General features: G+C 43.7%; 1 long non-coding RNA gene across 1 annotated transcript; it reads right to left on the reverse strand.

Annotated features, from left to right (window-relative positions):
- Positions 1 to 3191: 3191 nt before the first annotated feature.
- LOC124962118 (uncharacterized) lies at positions 3192 to 21475 on the reverse strand. Its single transcript, XR_007104427.1, has 4 exons — positions 21407 to 21475; positions 20688 to 20768; positions 5754 to 5890; positions 3192 to 5342 (listed from the first exon to the last, which is right to left on the reverse strand). It is a non-coding gene; the product is annotated as an uncharacterized LOC124962118 (long non-coding RNA).
- Positions 21476 to 23200: the final 1725 nt, after the last annotated feature.

Here is a 23200-nt window from a genome sequence, read left to right on the forward strand (position 1 = left end):
ATCCCCTGCTGTGTAGGACCTACTGTTTCAAACTTCATAGCATCTTGTCTTCCCTTTCTTCCCACAACTTAGAAGTGATAGCTAACATGTGCATATCACTTCACATATTTGAAGATACCTAATTTTACCTCCACATTAGCTCAGAAGAGAGGATATTATGGTTCACATTTTAATACAAGTAGAAACTAAAAATATAAGGGACGTGTGCAAGATTGCATAGCTGGTACCTGGTAAATGAAGTTCTAATCCAGGTCTTCGATCCCATATCCAAGGCTCATCCCCCTTGCCTGACTCCATCACTCAGGACCCAGTACTGCAGCTCCCTGCTGACATTTCTGTGGATAAAACTATTTTCACACTGCTAACATGCTTTTCCTCATCCTGATGCCAGATTGGTGATGTTCCATTTGTGGACGTGCAATGTGTTTATTTCAAGGATGTACTAAACGTACTTTCTCTGTACAAGTCCCACCTGCCTCCTTTGTGCTCTTGGTTCACACTTTTACTATTGCTTTTTATATCATTTCACAGTTACTTGCTCTAGCATCTCTCTCATCCTAGGGGCTTCTCCAGGGCAAGAGTTGTGTCTTACTCAGCTCAATTACTCCAGATTTTAGCATAGAACTTGACATGGAAGTTATCAACAAAGCCATATTTTTTGAGATGTACAATGAATGAGAGTCATACCCAACAGAAGAGGACACAGACCTCAGAATCCATATCCTGGCCCACTTGCACCATTGCGGCCACACAGACCCCTACAGACCCCATCAGGCAGAGAGGCACACTGTGCAGTTATAACGCAGGAGGGACTTCCCATAGTACTTCTGCTCCAAGCATCTTTGTGGAAAACTGACATAGAAAGAAATTGATAGTAGTGCTTGGGATAGAACACAAGAAGGAGGGAGGGAACCCAGGTTTGGCAGTACACACCTATAATCCCAGCCTCTCCGGAGGCTGATGCAGGAAGATTGCAGGTTTGAGGCAGCCTCAGGAATACAGCAAGACCCTAAGCAATTTAGAGAGACCCTGTCTCAAAATAAAAATTTAAAAAGGGTTGAGGATGTGGCTCAGAGGTTAAGCATCTCTGGATTCAATACCTGATACCAAAATTAAAAAAAAAAAAAAATGGAGGAAAGAGGAACCATTAAGAAAGCAGAGGAGAGAGTGGAAACAGCAGAAAGAGCAACAGATACATTTCTTGCTGTTTTCTTAATGTGGCAGATTTTGAGAAGTCCCTGTATTAAGAGTGACTGGACTCTGAGGCCCTAAAAGGAAAAAAACAACTGAGCCATGGGAAGGCATCTATTTAACTAGGAATGGTATTCCCCATATGCAAAAGCTCAAGCTCACACACACACACCCACACGCACGCCTTATTCCCTAGGACCAAACTCAAATATCGATCACAGTGATGTGACTTGGATCTTTCTTAGCCATCTATACAAATCAGTTAAACTCAAGTAATGCATCAAGTCCCATGTGTCCAGTAATGCTCTGGGGGTACAAGCATGAATAAGATGACTCCTGACTGTAGGAACTCTTAGTCAATGGATCCAACAAACCCCCATAGAAATTAGAGAGGCCATAACAAGCGCTAAAATAAAGATGCTGTGGGATTAAGGAAAGGAATAGAAGACCCACCTGGATGAGATCAGAACCCCTTGAGAGGTAAATGTGCATGAACCTGGATCTGGAAGGCACTGGGGCCACCTTGCAGGGGCCACCTAGGTCTCTGTGTAGAACTCCTAACACTACCATAAGCCCCCTTCCTATGGAAAAACTAGTAAGCTTTCTCAAGAGCAGGAAAAGTCAATATGGCAGCCAGGAACAGAGTCCATGTGCTCAGGTTGCCCCTGTGCTGGTACTGGTCCTTAAGCACATACCTTAACTTACTCAGTAATTGTGATGGCTCATACTAACATGCCCAGAACAGTGCCTATATGACATCGCCTTATAACACTTCTTTATTTTTTCATAGCATCATTTTATGCTCCTCAACATTTTCTTTCACATTAGATCCCCAATGCCAGCCCCCGCTCTCAATCTTGGCATTGACTCTGAATATGGAGACTTTGGTAAGAAACTGTGGAGGGTGAGGACAGCATTCCATGACTCATAATGGAGAATATGCCCACACTGCTTAAACAGAGAGCGAGTGGGGGAGGATAGCGGGAGGCCACATTTTCATAGGATTTGGGGACCACAGCATGTGGGGCCATGAATGTCAAACCAAGTCATTTCAATGGGATATGCCTGTGGTGTGGATTATTCAGATCTTCTGAGGAGTCAATTGATCTAAAAAGATCTTTTCTGGCTTTCTTGAGATCTGTGTCCTCCTCTCAAGAAGTTATCACCCGGCAGAGAAAATGATGCTTATTTTCTTACTTAAAGGCGTGGAAGACCTTTGCCATCTCGTTAGTCTGCACGATATTGGAATACCTGGAACTCTATGTTTGTACCCAGATTTCTGAGGACTTTCAGTTTCAAACACTAGATTAGACACTGACAGGTGAGCCACAGATAAACACAGATAAACATCAGACCTGTCTGCACAGAGCCTTCTCCTGTCTAACAGCATTCAGGTCCCCAATGGCTCAAGTCCAACAAATATGATCTATCGCCTCTCATTTGTAACACATATTCTCCATCTTCCATCAAGTCCCCTGAGAACGTGTGCCTTCTTCAGTAACATGCAGTCATTTCATTGCTAATACAAGGATTGACCAAACCAGGGGGATGGGTTTCTACTAAACCCCCCAGACTCCCTTATCCAACCCAAACAGTAACATCTGTTAGTTAGTTGGGGGCCATTGGTAACTCATCCTTGGCACTTTAGGGCATTTTAGAAAAAACAAGTAAAAATACATCATTAGGAGCAAGAATGAATGGTGGCATGGCCAGTCTTGCTCTCTAATGAAGAAGGAAGTACAGCTTATATTACCTAGTTAATTGCAATTAAGTACACACACACACACACACACACATACGTACACACCCAGCCTGAAATTTCTGGATTACTAGTCTTGGACAAAGCCAGGGCACATACTGGGAAGTCAGTAGAAATGAGGTTTTATTCTTCTTGATTCTTTGTTATCTGGGACTATAGAGTGTTTCCATGACAAAATAAATAATCTGATAGTTACAGAGAACATATTTTCTAAAATATAAAAATTGGGCATACGGTTTGACAAGTACTTTGGGAGATATAAGGAAAAGGCATTTAAAACTGGGATTGTTCCTGAAAAATCTTTGGCTTATGGTCATCCTCATATAATGCCCTTTCTAAAGAGAAACACGGTACATATAATCTAGAACAGGCTAATTAACACAAATCACTAATTGCAACTATTGCTAACCTGTGATCCAAGAATAAGATCATCATCAGCACTCCTTGGTTGAGCCCCTTGGTGACTCTTTCCTGCTAAGTTAGTGACTTAGAGGTCTCAGTATCCTGAAGGCAAGAAGTACACACAGATGCTCCTCAAGTCAAGGAGAGAGTTACACACTGTCGTCCCAGAGAGCTTACTCTTGGGGATTTAACTATCTCTTTTTTTGTATAGTTTAGACCAGGATAAAATAAGTTTTCCTTGCCACCTAAGAATTGCTTCATTTTTACCTGCAAAAGGCATAGTCCATATCAAACATCCCAATGCATGTTCATATGCCTCCATCACAATCAATCTCTCTCTCTCTCTCTCTCTCTCTCTCTCTCTCTCACATACACACACACACACGCGCGCACACACACACACACACACACACATGACAGAGATATAAAAGCAGACTCCATTTGGTCGTAGCTCCTCGGAGGGATGCAAAATGAAGCCAAATTTGCATAGTATGCCAGACAAGCCCTCCGGCCCCTGAAACTTCACACCTGTCTCCTGCCAGTACCCAAAGTGCCATCTGCTTCCCTGGGAAAGCCAGACACAAGGCCCCCTCTTTATGACTTTGGTAGCTGATGAGAAAACCTGGCATGGGGAACCTTAATTGCTCAAAAATAACTCCATGGTACGTAACATACAGTTACATGAATATCCAAAGAAAAAAGCCTTGGCAGAATCTTTTACAAACATTCAGGATAATGGTCGGGGCATGCAAAAGGGAAACTATTTAAGGACTCAACCTAGTCCCAGATTATTTCCACTGCCAAGAACTCTGCAAGTGAGATTTGTGTGTGGCAGAAAGTTCCAGAAGAAAGGAAATGTGAGGCAGCCTGGCACCATCCTAGTTTTTTATCCACTCCATATCCCAATTTGAGATGCTGTCCTGAAGGTTTTTCTACCACCAATTGTTTTCACACAATTTTTTCATTAATGCTACTTTTATAACACAGCTCTATCTCCAGTTAAGAGAGGAGAGCAGAAGGAAATACCCTGTGTGATCCCACAGAAGAGCTCCTGAACAGAGCCCAGCAGCATCAAGCAGGGAGATTTGAGATGGCTTTCAGGATAACTTAAGCACAGAACTCTCCAGAGGCAGGAGGACAAACGAGAGGAGAGTTTGTCAAATCTGGCATTATTGACATTTGGGGCTGCTGGATAATTCTTACTTTGTAGGATATTGAGCAGTATCCTGGCTTCTACCCTCTAGATGCCTGTAACCTCCACCCCTCTCCCCTGAGTTCTGACAACCAAAAATGTCTCCAGACATTGCAAAATGTTCCTGGTGGACAAAAATCACCCCTATTGAGAACTGCTGGGCTAGATGATTTTGTGAGGCCCCATCATAGCCCATTACTGGAGTGTGTGGGTGGCAGAGATTGCACGGTGTTCATCACAGAATCCTGTTCTTTCACTTATGAGTCTGTATCTCCCATTAGACTGCAGTTCACGAGGACAGGAACCATGCCCATTCCAGCACAGTCCCCTCTCCAGCACATGGCCAGTGCCTGGCACAAGGACTGAGTGAATGACAGGCTAGACCCAAGGATCCCTGTCTCCTTTCCCAGACCTGTGCTCCTTGGGCCAAATGCTGTGCCTTTGTGTCGACAGCAGGGGTGGGAGGGGGGATGTCTTCAGAAAACTAATAAAATAAATGACTAAATAAATGGAACCTCTTGTCTAAAGAATGCAGAGATAAGATAAATCATTTTGAGTCCTGGGAAAATTATCTCCACCATCCTGCCCCGGTTTCTCCATTCAGCCAGAAAACACTTTAATTTATCTTGTGAAATTTTTCATCTGCTACACGAACATTAAGTATTTCTTTCTTCTTCTTCTTCTTTTTTTTTAATATTCCTCTCTCCACAAAGGTGGGTTGGGGCCCAACTCATTGGAATAAAAGCTCCATTAGCCTCAATGCATGTAAAGCTTGTGGGGTTGGCCTGGATTCAGGGCCTGCGGAAGGATAAAGAAATGTGACACTCATTCTTCACGTAATTAGAGTTGGTAAAATAAACTGTGTGCATTTCATTAAGGGAATGGATCCATCAGGCCCAGGACGGACAGAACGAGAATCCCATACTCAACAGCACTAGGCTTTTGTCTCAAATTAGCCACCCACTGATTTTTAAAAAATGTTTCCTATGAAGTCACTCAGGGAACACTTCTGTATCCCACCCAGATCCTAGATGCCTTCCTGTTAGTGTCGGAGCTTGTATACTTTCTCAGCTGACTTGAGCCGAAAAATTAGTATGAATCTCTTCTTATCCATTGCACATGTTCCCAGGATCTCCCAAAGTTCTTGTAGAGAATGCTTCCTCCCTCCAAAACACACTGTCACTTGCAAACTTATGCCCAGGACCTTACCCTCAGCCAAGAGGTCATTGTTCCTCAACACTTGTGGGTAGCCAGGATGGGGTTGCGCTTCTAAGCAACTTTTTCATGATAAGGAACATCAGAGAATATCTTCTAGTAGAAGATTAATTGGAAATCAACAGAATAATCTGTAATTATGAAAATAAATTATTTCTAGAAAGTAAATAATCTCTCCCTAAATTCAAAATTATAGCTCTTAGCTATATTAGCAACTTCTAAAAATCTGAGCGAACCAAAAGTGTTTGAAACTTTATCCTACATTCTTGGATTGCCTGATCACTGAAGTCACAGTTCTATGTGATTGCCCTATCCTACATAACTCTCTATCCCACCCTTACTTCTTTAATTTAAAATCTGCAACGATTTCCTCCAATTGTCGTTTTGCCTCCAGTACCTAGAGTACTTTTTTCTGTTTTTTTTTTTTTTTTTAACCAGGAATTGAACCCTAGACACTTAACCACTAAGTCACATCCCCAGCCCTTTTATTTTTTATTTTTGAGACAGGGTCTCCCTGAGTTGCTTAGGGCCTCACTAAATTGCTGAGACTGGTTTTAAACTCATGATCCTCCTGCCTCAGCCTCTGGAGCCCCTGGGATTACAGGCCTTTGCCACAGTGTGCCCAGAACCTCTTTTTTTTTTTTTTTTTTTTTTTGATGGCTAAGACGAAAGGGGAGGTAGGAGCGGAAATGAGGCAACTTAGATAAGAGACAAGCAAGCTCTCTACTGACCACAAAAGTGCATCTCAGGCAAGAGGCAGGAAAAAGAGTCAGAAGAAGGGTGCAGGACTGCTGGGAAGTGAAGACAGTCTGGCTAGGCAAGAACAGCAACTAGAAATAGACAAGCTGAGGAACAGGTTATGAAAGAAGTTGTTTTGATCAGAGAAGCCAGAGAGCAACCTAGTACTTTCCCCTTATCAAATATTTGCAGGAATCTGATGTTATTTTGCTGCACAGCTGTACCCAGTTGTGACAGAGACAAGGGAGACAGCCAAGACTACAATAACAGGTAATGAGCAGACTTCCCTGATGCCAAAGACAGTGAAACATGGCTTTCACCATTTCTAGGGGTCTTGAAGATTAGGAGAGACAGTCTTCTAGCCAGGGCAAACAACACAGAGCCAGCTTGGATGAATTGTTAGGGGGTGTGTCTAACTCTAGAAAACTATGAAAATTGAGGATCGGATGCCAGGGCAGAACACAGTTCCAGAGCTCCATTCCTGGTGCAAAGTCAGGCTGTGGGTGGGGTGGGGTAGGGGGATGCTAGCAGGTGCACCCCACTCTGACCAGTGGCTCTGCTCCCCCACTCAGCCTCGTTCTCCTCTGATTTGAACATGCGATGAATGGCTGGTATATTTCACCATGGTCCTGGTGGACATATTTTATGGTGTTTTATTTCTCATGGTCTCATTGATAGTGGTGTGTGTGTGTGTGAGTGAGCACACACGTGTGTTTCCTTGGCCATCTGCCCCTTGGGAAGGTTTCCAGAGATATTTCCATGAGTATAGAAGCCTCAGTGGTGACAGAGAGCAGGCAGAGACAGCTGGGGGGCTGGAAGGGGGTCTGTTCATGCCTGTGCCTTCTCTTCTCCATGAACTCAGCTATTTGGCATCCATGACGTCTCTCCCTTTAAGCTCACTGGCGAGTCTGAGGGCAGCTCCTCTCCCCTGCTGTTCCCCTCTCCCTCCTCACCCGCTCTATTCCTTGCACTCCTTCCCCCACCCCCCTCTGGTTTCTTCAATTTCAATGAGTTTATTGGCATGACGAATGTTGCCAAAGCCAATAACACTGAGTCTCAGTGTCTGGGGATGGATTTCACAGTGGGAAGGGGGTGACGGGGGCCTCGGACCACATTCCCACTGTGGGTTTCTGCCTCAGTCTGGGGTGGTGGCAGGCTGCCAGGGACCTCGTTCACTTGGGTTTCCAGTCTCAGCTGAACTCACCAGCCCTGTCTCCAGACAGGGCGAACATTCTTAGGATGGCAGAGGTCATGTCTGGAGCCTCAGGTCTGGGAGGGGAGGTACTTACGTGTTCAAGGAACAGTTTATCGACAAATCCCACACTGTCCTGTACCCCAATCACATTTTTTTAAAACTCCAGCCTCCCACTGACACTGCAAATTAACACGCTGGGGTCTAGGGTGACAAAGACAGGCAACTCTGAGCTACAAGATTAGAAAGGATCCTTGAAGGGTCTTCTAAACAAGCAGGAGTCCTACCTTTTTATATCTCTCAAGCGTGCGCGTGGGTGCCTGCGCGCATACACAGGCACACACACAAAGAATGATTTGGGTGAGAGAAAATTGATTGCATTATGGGCAGAGCCTGGAACTTCCATTTCAAATGAGTTTTAACTAAGGAAGTCTCCTTCCCAATAAACGTAATAAATGAATCTTCTCAAACTTCCATTTTCTCTCTCTCTCCTCCTAAACACACACACACACACACACACACACACACACACACACACACACCTTGTCACACAGCAGGCTTTTTCCCTCCAGGGTGCCTTAGTTGATGGAAATTTCTATTTGCAATGAAAATCAACTTTGGAAAACGTCACAGCAAGGGACTTTTTTCCATGACCATCACCACCACCCCAACCCGGCTGCCCCAAGATTGATCTGGTCCATAGGATGCCCCAGATCATTGCATTCGGTAATTTCATTCTGCTTATGATCTATTTCTTATACGATCAATATGATAAATGCGCCGGAGAGCAAAGTGGGTTACGGCCCGAAGCCGGTGAAGTGAAGAGGAGAGGGAAGCGCCGGGCTGCCGCGCTGTGTGTCTCATGAAGCAGAAAAGCAATTCAGTCAGACTAAAGGCTACAGACAAGGCGGTATATCCTCCGTGATAAATGCAAATGATGTGACTACATTTCCCCCAGCGCCAATGGGGCGGGGCGGGGGAGGGGAGACCAGCCCGCCGTCTGAATGGCAGCTTTCTCCTAGGAACCCACTGGCAAGTGTAAGGAAGGGGCGAGGGCGGGAGCGAAGAACTAGAGTTTTCTTAGATGATCAGTGCCAATAGCAAGCTCCTTTTTCCCGACTCTGCTGTGCCTCTAAGCCCTGTGGTTTTAAATCCGAACACAAGAGAATCTGGCATCGGGCCAGCGAGAACCGCGGGGAGATATCAGACACCAGACTGATCCATGGGCACCCATCACCTTCCCTGAGCATCGGTGTTCCCTTGGCCACAAGTCTTGTTGGGTAAAAATCAGTCTCACTGTCTGCATTTTGTGATTATGTGCCAGGTCTGCTGTTTTCCCACATGATCCCACAAGTCCAAGTGTCCTTGAGCCAGCCACTGAATACCCTGCATCAAAGTTTTATCATCTGTAAAAGGGGATCAATTGCATCTCAGATGCTGCTGAAAGAGGAGGAGGAAAAATAAAAGGAGAGCATTTTAGAAAGGATGGGGGAAAGGTAAATAACTTCCGAAAATACATAGTGAGCTGGAAGTGTGAGGTATTGGCTGTGGCAGGCACTGCAAAGCCTTGAAACTAGAAAGCAAAGCCACTGCCCTCAGAAAGATCCAAGGTAACAGGGAAGTGCGTGAAATAAATGATTGAAAAGGAAAAGTGGGACAAGTTTATGTACAGCAGAGTTCAAGGGCAAGAAGGTCCCAACCCTGCTTGTAACCAGGGTTCTACCATTTACATGACCCGTACAAATTCCTCCCCTACTCTGGGCCTCAGTTTCCCCAAGGAAACAGTTGGGTATTCTCTTAAGACCACCCAGCACTCTGGCTTTTCATGAAGTTGACACACTGAGCCCTCATGTGGATACAGATGTTAGAGAGTGATCTGAACATTGACAGGAAGGAGATAATACAGAGCTTGGTTTCAGGACAGGGGAGGGCATCATCGCTGGGATAAAATACCAGAGAAAAGCAACCGGGAGGAGGAAGGAATTATTTCTGGCTCACAGTTTCAGAGGTTTCAGTCCACAGTCAACTGACTCCATTGCTTTGGGCCTGAGGTAAAATGGAACATCATGGCAGCAGGGCATTTGGAGGAAAGCTGTTCAACTCGTGACAGACAAGAAGCACAGAGAGAGGGACCAGATGAAGTTGCCAAGGGCACACGCCCAAAGACCCATTCTCTCCAACTGTGCTTTCCTCCCACAGTTTATATAATCTCCCAAATAGTCCATTCAGATTGTGAATCCATCCATGGATTAACCTACTGAAGAGGTTAGTACCCTCGTGGTCCAATCATTCTTTGAACACTGCTGCATTGATAACCAAGCTTCTACTACATGAGCCTTGGGGAACATTCCAGATCCAAACCATGAAAGGGATGTTGTGGTCAAAAGAAAGTTAGTACACCACATATGTGAAAATTCATCTCTCTATGTCTTCAAAATAGGAGAAAGCAAGTCCCAATCAGGCATATTCAAACAGGTTCAGGTGGCTGGGCCTAGAGAAGAGTAGAAAGGAGAAAGTTTGTAAAGAGGCCTGGAGGTTGCCTGGGGCTTGGAGTCCTTGTCTGGCATGAGGAAAGATGGGGGAGGGGGTGACGAATGGTTCCAGCAGGCTGGGTGGTCCCCTCACATTGAAGTTTAGAGGGGCCTGACCTGCTGTCTTCACATTCACCTATCTGTATCAAAGGACCACAGCCTTCAGGGAACTTTCCCAGGAGGACTGCTTGGTCACCACAGCACTGTTATTTCTTGTGTCTTTTCAGGAAATTAAATTTGAAGTTGCGAGGTCCTGCCAATGCTTGATCCCTCACAGATACTTTCTCCCTCATGCTGCAGAAAGCCTGAGGGTGGCTGGGGACAGTGGCCCAGGAGGGAGTGCTGTGGGTGGGGCTGTCACCGTAAGATGGATTCCAGCAACTCTCTGCACTGGTGATGCCCTGCTCTCCCACCCCATCCCCCACCCAGCATGGAAGTCTGGCATGTGTAACCCTGGTCTGTGGAAAGGGACAGACAGAAGGCCCCTTCCATATTCTCATCTAGATGGCAGAGGACTTGATGGAATCTTCACTGGGAATCAATATTAAAAGACTTATGTTCCAAGGGGGTGGGGCTAGAACTGTGGTCCAACCAATAACCAAGACATTAGTGGCCAATGTGAAAGTTGTCAGAAGAGATCGCTGGGATAGACATTTCCCGTTTGCAAAGGGACCAAGGGAATTGTGTTCCTAATATGTATTGGGTTTACCAAATGCATATTTTAGACTGTATTCAGATGATCATTCATTCCTTTATTCATTTTCACCCACTGGGAAAAGGAATCCTAAAGTACTGAAGTATTGCATCTTTTTTTCTACAGCTGAGATTATTGAAGCCTTTCCAGAGTCAGAAAGATGGTAAATACAAGAGTCCTGGGTCTAGGCCAGTGTGGAGGGTCCATGGCTTTTTGAAAGAGTCGGGGCCTGGGTGGGAGAAAGGCGGACTGCAGCTGTTGAGCTACGTGCAGCTGTTTGCATATTAAGAAAAGAAATAAAAACTTTTTAAAATGGAAACTGCTATTTTAGTCAAAGCTTTCTCATTTCTTTCCACCCCAAATTTCTCAGCAAGTGTGAAGTTCAGAAGGAAGTGTAGAGTGTGTCAAGGATCAAAGGGCAAAGCCTACCCTCTTTGACCTTCCCAAAATGAGATGTCTAGACAGGGCACATCAGCTTCCTTATCAGTGACTGAGAATCATCAGCAAAGCAGAACAACTTTATAGGCTTACAGTCCAAAAAGGGAGAAATATCATATCTCTCTACCTCCCTCCTTTTGAGTTCATTTTCTATTGACTTTACTTAAGCTTCTTTGAGTTCTCAGCCTTGAAGATATTTCTGACTTGCTCTTTGCTGACAGCCTCGGATGCTCACCTTTTGTGGGTAATGAGTTCAAGTCACATGAAAAGCCAGAGATTCTGAGGCATGTGGACAAGTACCAGGCAGCACTTCTGCCAGTGCCACTTGCCTCAAAATTCTTATCAAGTCCCCAGACAGCTTAGGCTCTGTTCCCTACACAATATTCTAATGCTTCCAAAGTAAGTCAAATACCAAAAATCAATGGGAATTTTCCAGTGGGAAGACTTCCAAAGTCACCAAAGACTTGAATTACCTTTCCATAATTGGAAAAGTCCACCAAATAGCAGAGAAATGATCTCTTTCTTTTTCCCTGACTTGCCAATCGTAACACCGTCTGCTCCTAATCCAAAGCATGTCATGAGGCCTATTCCCAATGAGCTCAACCCGGTAATTGGAAGCAGCCCTGCATCGCCTTTGGTCTTGGGTATTTTCATCATTGGGCTGCAAGAGCCAAGACATACATTTTGCCAAGGAAAACTTTCCTTTGAAACTTCCATCTTATCCAAACAGAGAATTGGAATTGACTTTTGGCAGCTCCAAAGATAGTTTTGAGTTATGAAAAATTATTCATATGTCTCAGCCAACCTATGAGATGGCCCCCAGTTTGAACAAAGCAGCCTTGCCCATGAACCCATCTTTCCTATCAATGCATTGATAAAACTGTTGCACCTGCTACAATTCTGGTGCCTATGTTACCCTTGAAAGCCACCTGTCCCTTTCCTCTGAATATGACCCCCAAATTCCTTCTACTCAAAGAGATGGGTACAGCAAAAGAGTAAGGAGACACGAGAAGGAATGGGAACAGCAGGAGTGGAGATTTTTAGATACAATATTCAAGGGGAGTCATTCATGTTCCAAATCTGGGCAACATTGCAGTTTTGGGAAGATTTGATACACCTTAGGGAACTGTATTATTAGAAAACAGGACATTTTCAGGCACTGTCCATCACCCTCAGGAGTGGAATGGGTCTTCAGGAAGAAAATCATGTTTTTACCCAGAGGCTGATGAGAGCATTGTGCAAATATTTCAACCAAGTATCTGACCTGGAAAATGGACAGTCTGCTATCCACAGGCAGGGCAAGGGCTGGTTAGGGCAAAAAGCACCTTTCTTGAGAAACGTCAGTTCCTGTGACCTGCCTGCCACTCTGCACGGCTCAAGACCACCTTGCTGCCTCATTCTGAGTCACTGACATCTCTCCCTTCACAGCCCCAAGAGGTGAAGCCTTGTCTTTGTGTGTGTACACACACACACACACACACACACACCACTCTCAAGACAATCACTTTCACACTCAGGTCAATCACTTTAATGGGGAAGAAAAACAATTTAGACTCATAAATTCTTATAATTAGACAAGAACTTAGAATCTGTTTGGTCAGATGGCCTATCTCATGCTGAAATGCGGGCACCCGTGACAAGACAGTCACTACCAATAGCACAGCTTGAGACACAGCACCACACAGGGCCAGATGAGCCATGTGGCAATCACAGCACCAGCTTTGCTGGTTTAGGGACTGAGTGTTGTGATGAAGATCATGGGCTTAGACTGCCTGGATTTATACTCGTCGGGTTCAAACCCTGGCTCCACCATTCGCTCTTGGATGACCTTGGCAAAGTGACTTGACCTGTCTGTGCTTCAGTTCCTCATGCATAAGATAGGTATAATGAAAACACCTTCCTCTTTTGGTATCTAGGGTTAAAATTAGATAACAGGAGTAAAACACCTATAATTGTGTTCTGAATGTCTATTCTGAGATCCTCCTCATTAAAAAAAAAAAAAAAGTTTTACAATGAATAATTTTATATATATACAAAAGTACAACTAGTATAATGAGCACTAATAGCATAGTTAGTATAATGAGCACTCCTATATCTAAAGAGTGTAACAAATACCTTAGCTTCAGCAATAATCAACACATGGCCACTCTTACTTTATCTATGCCCTTCCTTCTTTATCTCCACCCCTGATTATTTTGGAGGGAACCATATTTAATCTTTTAATATTTTAGTATTTACCTCAAAAAAGAGACTCTTTAAAAAATAACCACAATAACATTATCACACTCCCCAAAACATAAACATAATAATGCTAAATATTAATCATCGTCTTATATATTGTCTCTCAGAAATGGGATGGAAAATTTCTACATGTTGTGATTAACTGATAGGTCTCCTAAGTCACTTTTAATATGTTTTAATATATAGGTATCTCCTTCAATTCTTATTCTTTATTATTTTCCCCTTGCAACTTTTTAGTTATGAAATTAGGTCATTTGTTGTGCTGTTACAAATAGTCTATGCTTTGTTTATATAACATCATTTAACATGTTCCTCTATCTGCCTATGTTTCCTATAGATTGATAGTTAGATCTTTAGGACTGATTGATTCAAGTTCAATAATTTGACAAGACTACTTCATGGGTCACAGTCCATATTTTTATCAGGAGGTTCATAAGGCCTGGTTGTTTCTATTTTGTATATGTGATGTTAGCAGTACCAATGCTCAATACCTAAATTTATCAACTCATTGTTGGATTGCCAAATAAAATACAGGATGACAAGTTACATTTAAATTTTAGTGTAAAATTTTTTAGCATAAATATATCCAAACATTTCATGGGACATACTTACACTAAGCAATTATTTGTTGTTTCTCTGAAATTCATATATAACAAGGGGTCCTCGTGTTTTTATTTGCTAGTTCTGACAACACTGATTAGGAGATTGTGAAATGGTGACATTTTAATTCTATTATTGCTTTTTATATTTTTCAGCCAACATATTTTTTAAAAAGAGAAAGTTCCCCTTACCAACCTGACAGTCCTGGGAGATATATCATCTAGAAGGAAGAGGATGAAGGCTCCATTTTTTTCCCTTCAACTTATCAGTTTTTAAATTAACAAGATAATTATTTCAATGACCAGAAGAGATATCATTATGAACTCACATGTATGAAAGTATTTTGTTATGAATTTCAATTCTTTATAGATACTATCCTTTCTGTTGCTCCAGTTATCCCATCTCTCATCAGTGAGAGTCTCATCTAGTAGGTTCCAGAGTTCCTTTTGACATGACAAGGTAGTGTTTGCTATTTAGTTTACTTTCTGGTATGACAAGATTTTACAGACTCATCTTGCATATTTCCTCTTCCAAATCTGGAACCAGACATTTTTCAGGAAAACTTGGTTTCTTATAAGAGAAAATGATAGTTAGAAAACAGTCTGGGGACTAGGGGTGTTCCATGTTACTGGATTGTTCATTATTTTAAGAACTTTTTGACAGAGACAGTAAACAAATTTTTTAAAGACAAAATAGATCACACAAATGATACTTCCAATAAAAATGTACAACAACAATTTTCTTCTTCACCTCATCAACCTCACTTCTGAATCTCTTCTCTCATAAGAAAAAGCCCTTTCCTCAAAGACATTCAAATAATTACTCACAGAGTAATATGAGCACATGTCACAGAGGACACATGCACATAAAATAATATATGTACATAACACGCTTCACAAACACCACAACTTCAGAATAGCAATATCCAGCACCACTACTAACAATATGATTACTAAAAATAACTTCGGATTTTATTTTGTTTCATAGCTCTCTTGGTTCTTAGGATATTTCCCACTAGGGTTATAAGACATATACTTTTTCTTAAGTTACTAGAAAACTTTCTTAGTATGATTACTTGTCCAATTAGAAGCAAATTTAAACTGTGTCTCTCACTCTTTCTGTACTTTTATTTTACTTCCTAAATTTTTAGGATTGTTTTGTACCTTGTTATAAACTTATGTGAAAATATTTATATGGATCCAAAGACAAATCCATAAAACATGACATAAACAGACAAACAAACCCAATGCTACTCTGGTCTCCACTCTATTTCCTCCCTCTTTCTGGGGGTAAATGTGTTATTTTTATGGTTTATCCTTCATTGGTTTATTCTTCCTATAATACTTCAAACAAATACAGAGATATATTTTTATATTTCTATTCTACTGTTTCTTCAAGTTTCAGCTTCAATTTTACACCTCTATGTCCTCACCATCATGAACAGAGTACCTGTCAAATTGATTACAGCCACAGGTATATACTTCCTGACAATATAGCAGGATGGTCACACTAATTGTTTACAGCTAGCATCCATTCTGATTGTTCACTTCTCTATCGTAATTGTTGGTATCTGAGTTCTACCTGATTACAATTCATTGCATTGAGACCTCCCTTGGTTGCAAAAGTTGCTAGGATTTCCTAGAAAACCAAAACGAGACCAAGTCTTAGACATATTTTTAAATATTCTATACAGCCACAGCCTCAATGAAAATTTGTCAAAATGGATGCATAAATCAGTGTGTCTTAGCTCTGGATAAGCATCCAAATTACCTATCAGCTTTTTCAGCTTTTTTAAAAGTGTAAGTGGCCAACTTCTACTCATGACCTGTGGAATCTCCAGAAGTAATCACCAAGAATTTAAATTAATCATAGACCATCCTTGTATCGTACAGCCAATTGGTGAGCCATTGACCAAATGCATAGCCACTCTACAAAAATGCACCCATAGAGCACATGCAGGCACTTGTACTGGATGTTTCGTAATAGATTCTCCCCACTGCTGTTTCAGATGGTGCAATTCTGTTGGCAAATCCAAAAGGAAACTTACCTAGTCATTTTATTTACCCTGATAGTTTTGGAGTATTTTTTGTGTGTTGTTTTTTTAAGAGCAAACCTAAGAACTTTAACGGGTGGGCTTTCTGCCTTTGAAAGAGAATTGCTTGCCTCTAAAGGTTAATTACTTTTTTAAGATCACTCCAACTGTCAACACCTAGGATGAAGCCAGTTTGGTGATCCCCTGACCCAGAGCTCTGTCCACCATTAGCAGAGCATCTGTTTCCCTCTACCAGTCCTGGGATTACCCTGGGGCAGAGACGACACACCTCTTCACATCCTTCCAAGGGTTCGCTCCCCCACCCTCAGGCAGTATGTTCAAGCCATAAGGGACCTTACAGATCTAATCAAACCCCTAAGTGGGAAAACAGTGACTTGAGTGAGAAATACAGTGACTAGACTAGAATCATTGTCTTCTGCCTCCTGGTTGACCAGGTTTTCACTTCATGTGCTACATCCACAAGTCTCACCCATGTTCCCACCCCCACAGCTAACCCTCAGGGCGTGGGCGGGATGAATATAGTTAAGTTAAACTTGTTGACATCGAGTCTCAGTCAAATGGCCTAAGATCATATTTCTGCAACTACGTAGAAAGCAAGAATTAGACTGGACTCCATTTGCCTGAGCTTTGAGGACAATGGCTATTCTCAGATCTGTGTCCAAGAAGTTACATCCAATGGGAGCTGAGGGGGTAAGAGGTCTGAGAAAGGATTATCTCCTCCTCCTAAAATGACTTTAATGAGCTCTCTCATTTGATTTTTCTTGATCATCTAGCAATGAAAAGAGGCAGTGGGTGGGTGGGGTGGCTGGGGGTAGGGGGTCTCCAGAAGCAGCAGCACAGTTGGTTTGGTCCAAGTCTGCCTTTTCACTTTTATCCCCAAGACTTGATAGGCCAGAGATAGTTTAATTGGTGTCCTGGTGGACAGAGATGGCGTCCGGGCTCTATAGAAATAAGGCTTAGGGTTTCCCTCCATTGTTCCGATGCACATAATCCTTACCATTTGCTGTGCCCCTGCCCACAGTGTGAACCAAAGGCAAAGACTGGAGGTGGTCCCCTTCGTACATCTGGCTATTCTGGGAAGCTCCAGGGAGGGAGTCATCATGATAATTGAATGCATCAATTAAACCCAACAGATCTTTTTTAATCACAGGCAGTGTGTGCGCACACACACACACACACGCACACATATCCAATCGTCTGTCTCCATGTTCTCTCCAGGGCTCCCTCTGTCCTCCCTGGCTTCCACAGTGTGGAGCAGGGCTAAAAACTATTCAGGCCACAAGGCCAAGGCTATGAGGGGTGAAGAAAACCAGAGGAGGTGGGCAGACATGCTGATGAACTTGAATGTGTGCCTGAGAAGGGGGCTGAAAAGCTTTGAAGGCAAAGAGTCCTATAGGGATGCTAATCGTAAGCATTTTATTGTGATAATTCTGGGTCCCTTTCTCTCACTGAGATGCACACAAAACTCTGATGGGAAGTGGGGGTCTCCCAGCTGCTCCCCTGGTGCCATCAGAAAAGAGGTTAGTGATGGAGAAAAGCCCTCTGCTCAAGGCTTTCTAAGAAATCATTGCTTTCACCAGATCAAAGGTTGAAGAGGAAAATGGGCTAGAATTTAAGAATCTTCCAGGCTAAAGTGACTATAAAACTATAACAGTATTCAGGGTTATTGGTAATATATTCTAGACTCTTTAAAAGTTACATGGTGGTAAATGCCCTATTATTGGATGGCTTCAAGGAAATAAAGAATGACCACTTACTAAGTGGATGTAGAAGATATTCTTATTGAGGTTGTAGTGGGGTTGAATTGTCCCCCCTAAAAAAAGGTAGGTTTAAATCCTAAACCCTGGTACCTCTGCATGTGAACTTATTTGGAAGTAGGGTCTTTGCAGGTGTAATCGGGTTAAGATGAGGTCATGCTGGATGAGGGTGAACCCTAAATCTAGTGACTGGTGCCCTTATAAGGATGCATTAGAACATGCACAGGCACACTGCGGGGATGATCACATGAGGACAAAGGCAGAGACTGGAGGACACTGCTACAAGACAGAAAGGTGAAGCCTGGGGACGCCCTCCAGAAGCTGGAAGAGGCCAGGAAGGGGTTTTGCTTAGAGACTTCAGAGGGAACATGTCCCTGCTGCCAAAAACTTGATTTCTGACTTCTGGCCTCCAGAACATGAGAGAATAAACTGCTATTGTTTTAAGTCACCCAGTTGGTGGTCATTTGCTATGACTGCCCTAGAAAATTAAAATACAGGGTCAGACTAACTGGCCTGGAGGGTCTCTTCCAACCACAGTGAGTTAGAGTCCTTAATTTGTGGGGGTTTCTTTGCTGGTAGTTTACACAGAAACATCTTTCCAGCCTGATTCCCATACAAGCCAGGAAAAAGAGAGAGGGAGGTGCAGCTAGAGCGGGAGGTGGGGAGGCTCCAGGGCCACTGCAGGCTTTAAGGAGAGCCTCAGACACACCCTCTTCCCACCAGAGAGGTCAGGCTCTCTCACACATGGGCTCCCTCCCCGCCTCTCCAAGGAAGAAGGTGCTTGGAACCTACACCCGGAGCAAAACACAGCCCCTGTCCCCGGGGTTATCAAGTGGGACTCCAGACTCAGGAGCTCCGTTCAATCCCAAAGAATTAGATAATCCAATTCACATAGCAGAAGAGGCACACTAATGCCATTAGAGGCAAGATATCCCAGGGCAGTGGGGGAGAGATGGAGTGGGGGGAGTAAAGCATGGTGGGCTCAGTCTCAAGGTCGCTGTGTCCTCCTACACTGAGTTACCTGAGACAGATGGTTCTAAGGCAATGCCACTGACCGTAGGGGTGGACGCCAGTGCCCCTCAGAGTGGACATGGTGTATGCTCAGAGAATAATGGACTATCCGGAGACCTGTAGGAGAGGCCATGCAGTTCCAAGAACCGTGCGTAGGTCTAGGAATGAACAGACTCTCTTTCAACCCTGACTTCTCCATCCACCCGCTGCATCATCTCAGGTCAGGCGCTTAACACACACCTCAGTTTCCCCATTTGAAAACAGAGACAGTTATACTGCCTTTGCAGAGTGAGGGAAGGATCATACCATTTTATGTCAGGACTGGGAGTCAGAAAGTGTCTCCTAACCATCCCTATGCCTTGTTGCCGGGGAGGGCCAACCCTGGGATGGAGGATTTAATAACTATTACCATCAAGGATACGCAAATCATTAGAGGGCCTAAGGTGATGATCAGAACTGTAACTTCCTACCTGAATGTGTCATTCTGAGAGCTGGAATATATCAAGGCACAACGCTTCTTGTTTTAGAGAAGGGAAGCGAGGCCACCTGACTTCTGCCAAGGCCACACCACTGCTTAGTGACAGAACAGTGACCGTCACAGAATAACTGCCCTGTGAGTAGTAGTTTCTCTTGCTCCAGACCCTGTGGTTTACAACCTCTCATTTAATTCTCACAAGAACCCTGTGACATGTACTTTCCTTACCCATTTTACAATCGAGAAGATTGAAGTTACAGAGAGGTTAAGTAACTTAGCAGTGACCACAGCGGAATAAGCCCCAGATCCAAGAATCAAACCCACTCCAAAATCACTGCTCTTAACAACTAAAATTGAGTCCAGCAATATTTGGGGTATATCTCTACCCTGCTTCTATATACACTACTACTTGGTCAGGGATAACTTGCTAGACATATGACCACATTAATTATTAATATTAATAGTTAAATGTGATCCTTACATTAAGAAAAGTGAGCTTCCATTTGACTTTAAAGCTCATCTAAAGCACAGAGGTGATTCACAGGTTCTGGGATGATGTAGCAATTGCAAAGAAATTTGACACATTCTTCTATCAAAGGGTCTTTTTTGAGCTCCTAGATCCACAGGGAGGAGAAGGCAGCACTTTTTTAAAACAAGGCAGAAAGTGAGGGGAGCTTTCCCTGATAGAGACCCAGCACAGTGAAACTTAAGGCATCTCTAGTGTCCCAAAGGACACGTTTTCCCTCCTGGCATTACCCGTGTCATTGGCCTCTGTGTGAGGAAGATCCGGTTCAGTGGATCCAGATCAGTGGAGCAGAGCTGGCTGCTCCCAGTGTCAGCCTTACAGAAGAGCAGAGATCAGGAGCGCTCGCCACTCCATGCCTGCAGCAGACCCAGCGTCTTTGTGGCTCAGTGACGTTTTGCCAGTTTTGACAGATTGGAGAAATGTTGGGGAGGAGAAAGCTTCCAGGGGATCAATACCCAACTTTCACATCAGAGGAAGACCCTAAGAGAAAAATAAGCATAATCCCTGCCCTTAAGGAATTTGTAATCTACTGAGGAGGGTGAGGGGAAGAAATGAAGCTCCAGAGTTAAGCACACTAAATCAGCAAAAGAAGAAGTGAGGGAGGATTGTAGTCACCTAATGGGGACACAACTTAGCACAGGGGAAAGGGCGCTGGTCTTAAAATTAACATACCTTGGCTCCAGTGACTTCTCTGCCACTTTTTAGGTGTATGAGCGGCTCCTCTCTGAGCATCCTTATTTATATCTGAAACAGCTTTAATAAAAATCAGGTATCACTAGCAAAAGTAATTCAGCAAATATTTAGTTAGTAAGCATCTTTTCTGCACCAAGTTCATGGTGGTACACATTCTTAAACGCTGTCGGAATAGAAAGCACTAGGGATTAAACCCACGAGTGCTCTATCACTGAGCCACATCCTAAGTCCTTTTGATTCTTTGAGACAGGGTCTTGCTAAATTGCAGAGGCTGGCCTCAAATCTGCAATCCTCCTGCCTCAGCCTTCAGAGTCTCTGGGATTATAGGTACACATCACCATACCTGGCTGGCAAAGGTATCCTAAAGTGAGAAGGGTCTTGAGAAGGTCGTAAAAACAGTTCAGGCACTAGAAGGCCTTGGGAGTGAAAAGTGGCGAACGCCACCTTTCAGACTACAGAGTAGCAGGGGTGGAAGTTCAGGGGATAAGATGAAGTTGGCATTTTCCAGGGACTGAGAGGGAACCAGCGTGTCTGCGGTGGGAAGGAGGGGAGGGGGCTGTTAGAAATGAGACGGCACAGAGGAAAGGGCAAGATTAAGAAAAACCTTGAAAGATGGCCTTCAGCCCTCTGATATTATGGCTACAGGGTGTTATTTTTATTCAAGGGAAGAAAAAAGAAAAGAAATGCATGCTGCTCACCCAAACATCAGGACATTCTGTTCCTCTGTGATTGTGCTTCATGAAAATGCTCTCCAGCAAAAAAGAAAAAGAATGATTAAGGGAAAAAAATAACTAGAGCCACATTCATTTCAGCTCCACTGAAACACAGCAGGAGGAAGTAGCTGTGTTTGCCAAACTCCAGAAAGAGACACAATTGATGGGAGGCGGGGAGAGGGGAGGGTGAGGCAGGGAGTGGGAGAGGAGGAGGAGGGGTCCCCTCTTGTTTTATTCTCCCAAGAAGATATTGTAAATAATGGAGAGGTATAGCGCACGGAAGGGAAAATTACCCTGACAGGGCCCTTTTAGGGAGGAAAATGGAACTAAATACACGTTCCATTATTCCTGATCTCTCATTCAACTCTCCATTTACATGGGGGCTCCCCGGAGCTGATGTTTCCCCTTTGCTGTCATAAGTAGTCATTGACTGGAGCCGATCATTTCCAAATAACGGCCTGCAATTCTTCCATTGTCGTGATTAACACAGAGTAATAATTATTAGCCTCACTGACAACTGCAGAGGAGGGGGACAGCTGCCAGGCTGCCCAGCTTTTCTGAAACCAGGAAAGTTCCCTGTCATTCCACCAGGGGGGGTAATGTCCCCAGGAGACTACAGAAGGCTTCTGCTTCCTTTTCCAGGAGGCCAGGAGCTGGGGCTCCCAACACCCTGGACGGTGGCCAGGACCAGGATTTTGCCTTCGTCACGGGACTTTGTGCAACAATGCGAAAATAGGAATTCCACCAGAAAGAGAGGAGATTGGTGCTGAAGGGGTAGAGGAAGAGGAGAGAAGGGAGGTATACACTCCTGGATCGTCTGCATCCTCTCATAAGCTTGGCCTCTGAAATATCAGGAAATATTGTCAGCAGAATGGATCGAAGGGGCTGTAGCCACCCATGACTCAGAAAGATTCATAACGCTAGAGCCCTGAACAGGAGCGTTTATCAAAGGCACGCAGAGAGAGAAATCATCCAACTTGAGACAATTCAAAGGCAAAATCCTATTTCTCAGTTCTGTCCCTGGATTTCACTCCCTGGTCCATTTTTTAGGCACTGAGCTTTCTTAGGCATTAAAAGAAGATGGTTTCAATGTTCAGCATTCCTTCTGCGTTCTCCAAGGAGAGAGCTGTGCTGGAAGCTCTAGGTGGAAGTGGGGACGGCATGGAGTCTGATTTCTGCCTTTTAGGACCAAAGGAGGGGAGGTGACTTATGCAAGGTCACACAGTTAGGTAGCCATAAAGTCAAGAATTCAATCCCAGTCTCTTGCTTCCTAGGCTGGGGTTTTCCAGCCTCTGTTTTCTAAACAGAGAGAACATTCCTTTTCTCCCCAGTGTTGATTTTGAGTCAATAGAAGCCATTCCAGAAAAACAGTGCTGTGGCCCCAGAAAGAGAGAGGGGAAAAACCAGAGGAGAAAGATAGCAATGGAATTTCTCTTGGTGATCATTCTCTTCCACCTTACTACTCAGAATCCCCCCCTGCAAGAGAGCATTTCACAAAAGTAACAATAATAAACTTAATCTCCATTGACCAGGAGGGGACACCTAAGTGTGGATCTTTCTTTCTAGGAATTCAAAACTCAGATTATGGAAAACAATATTAAAGTGGCTACTAATTAATTGTTTCATGATGTTAGTGACAATGCAGTTGATTCCTGTGCCAATGACTTGTACCATTCCTGAATTTTTCTTTTCAGACTCCAGTCATTCAAACCCTGTCCTAAATTTACAGCATTTCAAACAGGCCCTGTGGTTTGCAGCTGGATGTCAGGGTATTTGATT

This window comes from Sciurus carolinensis, chromosome 12 (genome assembly GCF_902686445.1).
Source record: "Sciurus carolinensis chromosome 12, mSciCar1.2, whole genome shotgun sequence".
NCBI lineage: Eukaryota > Metazoa > Chordata > Mammalia > Rodentia > Sciuridae > Sciurus > Sciurus carolinensis.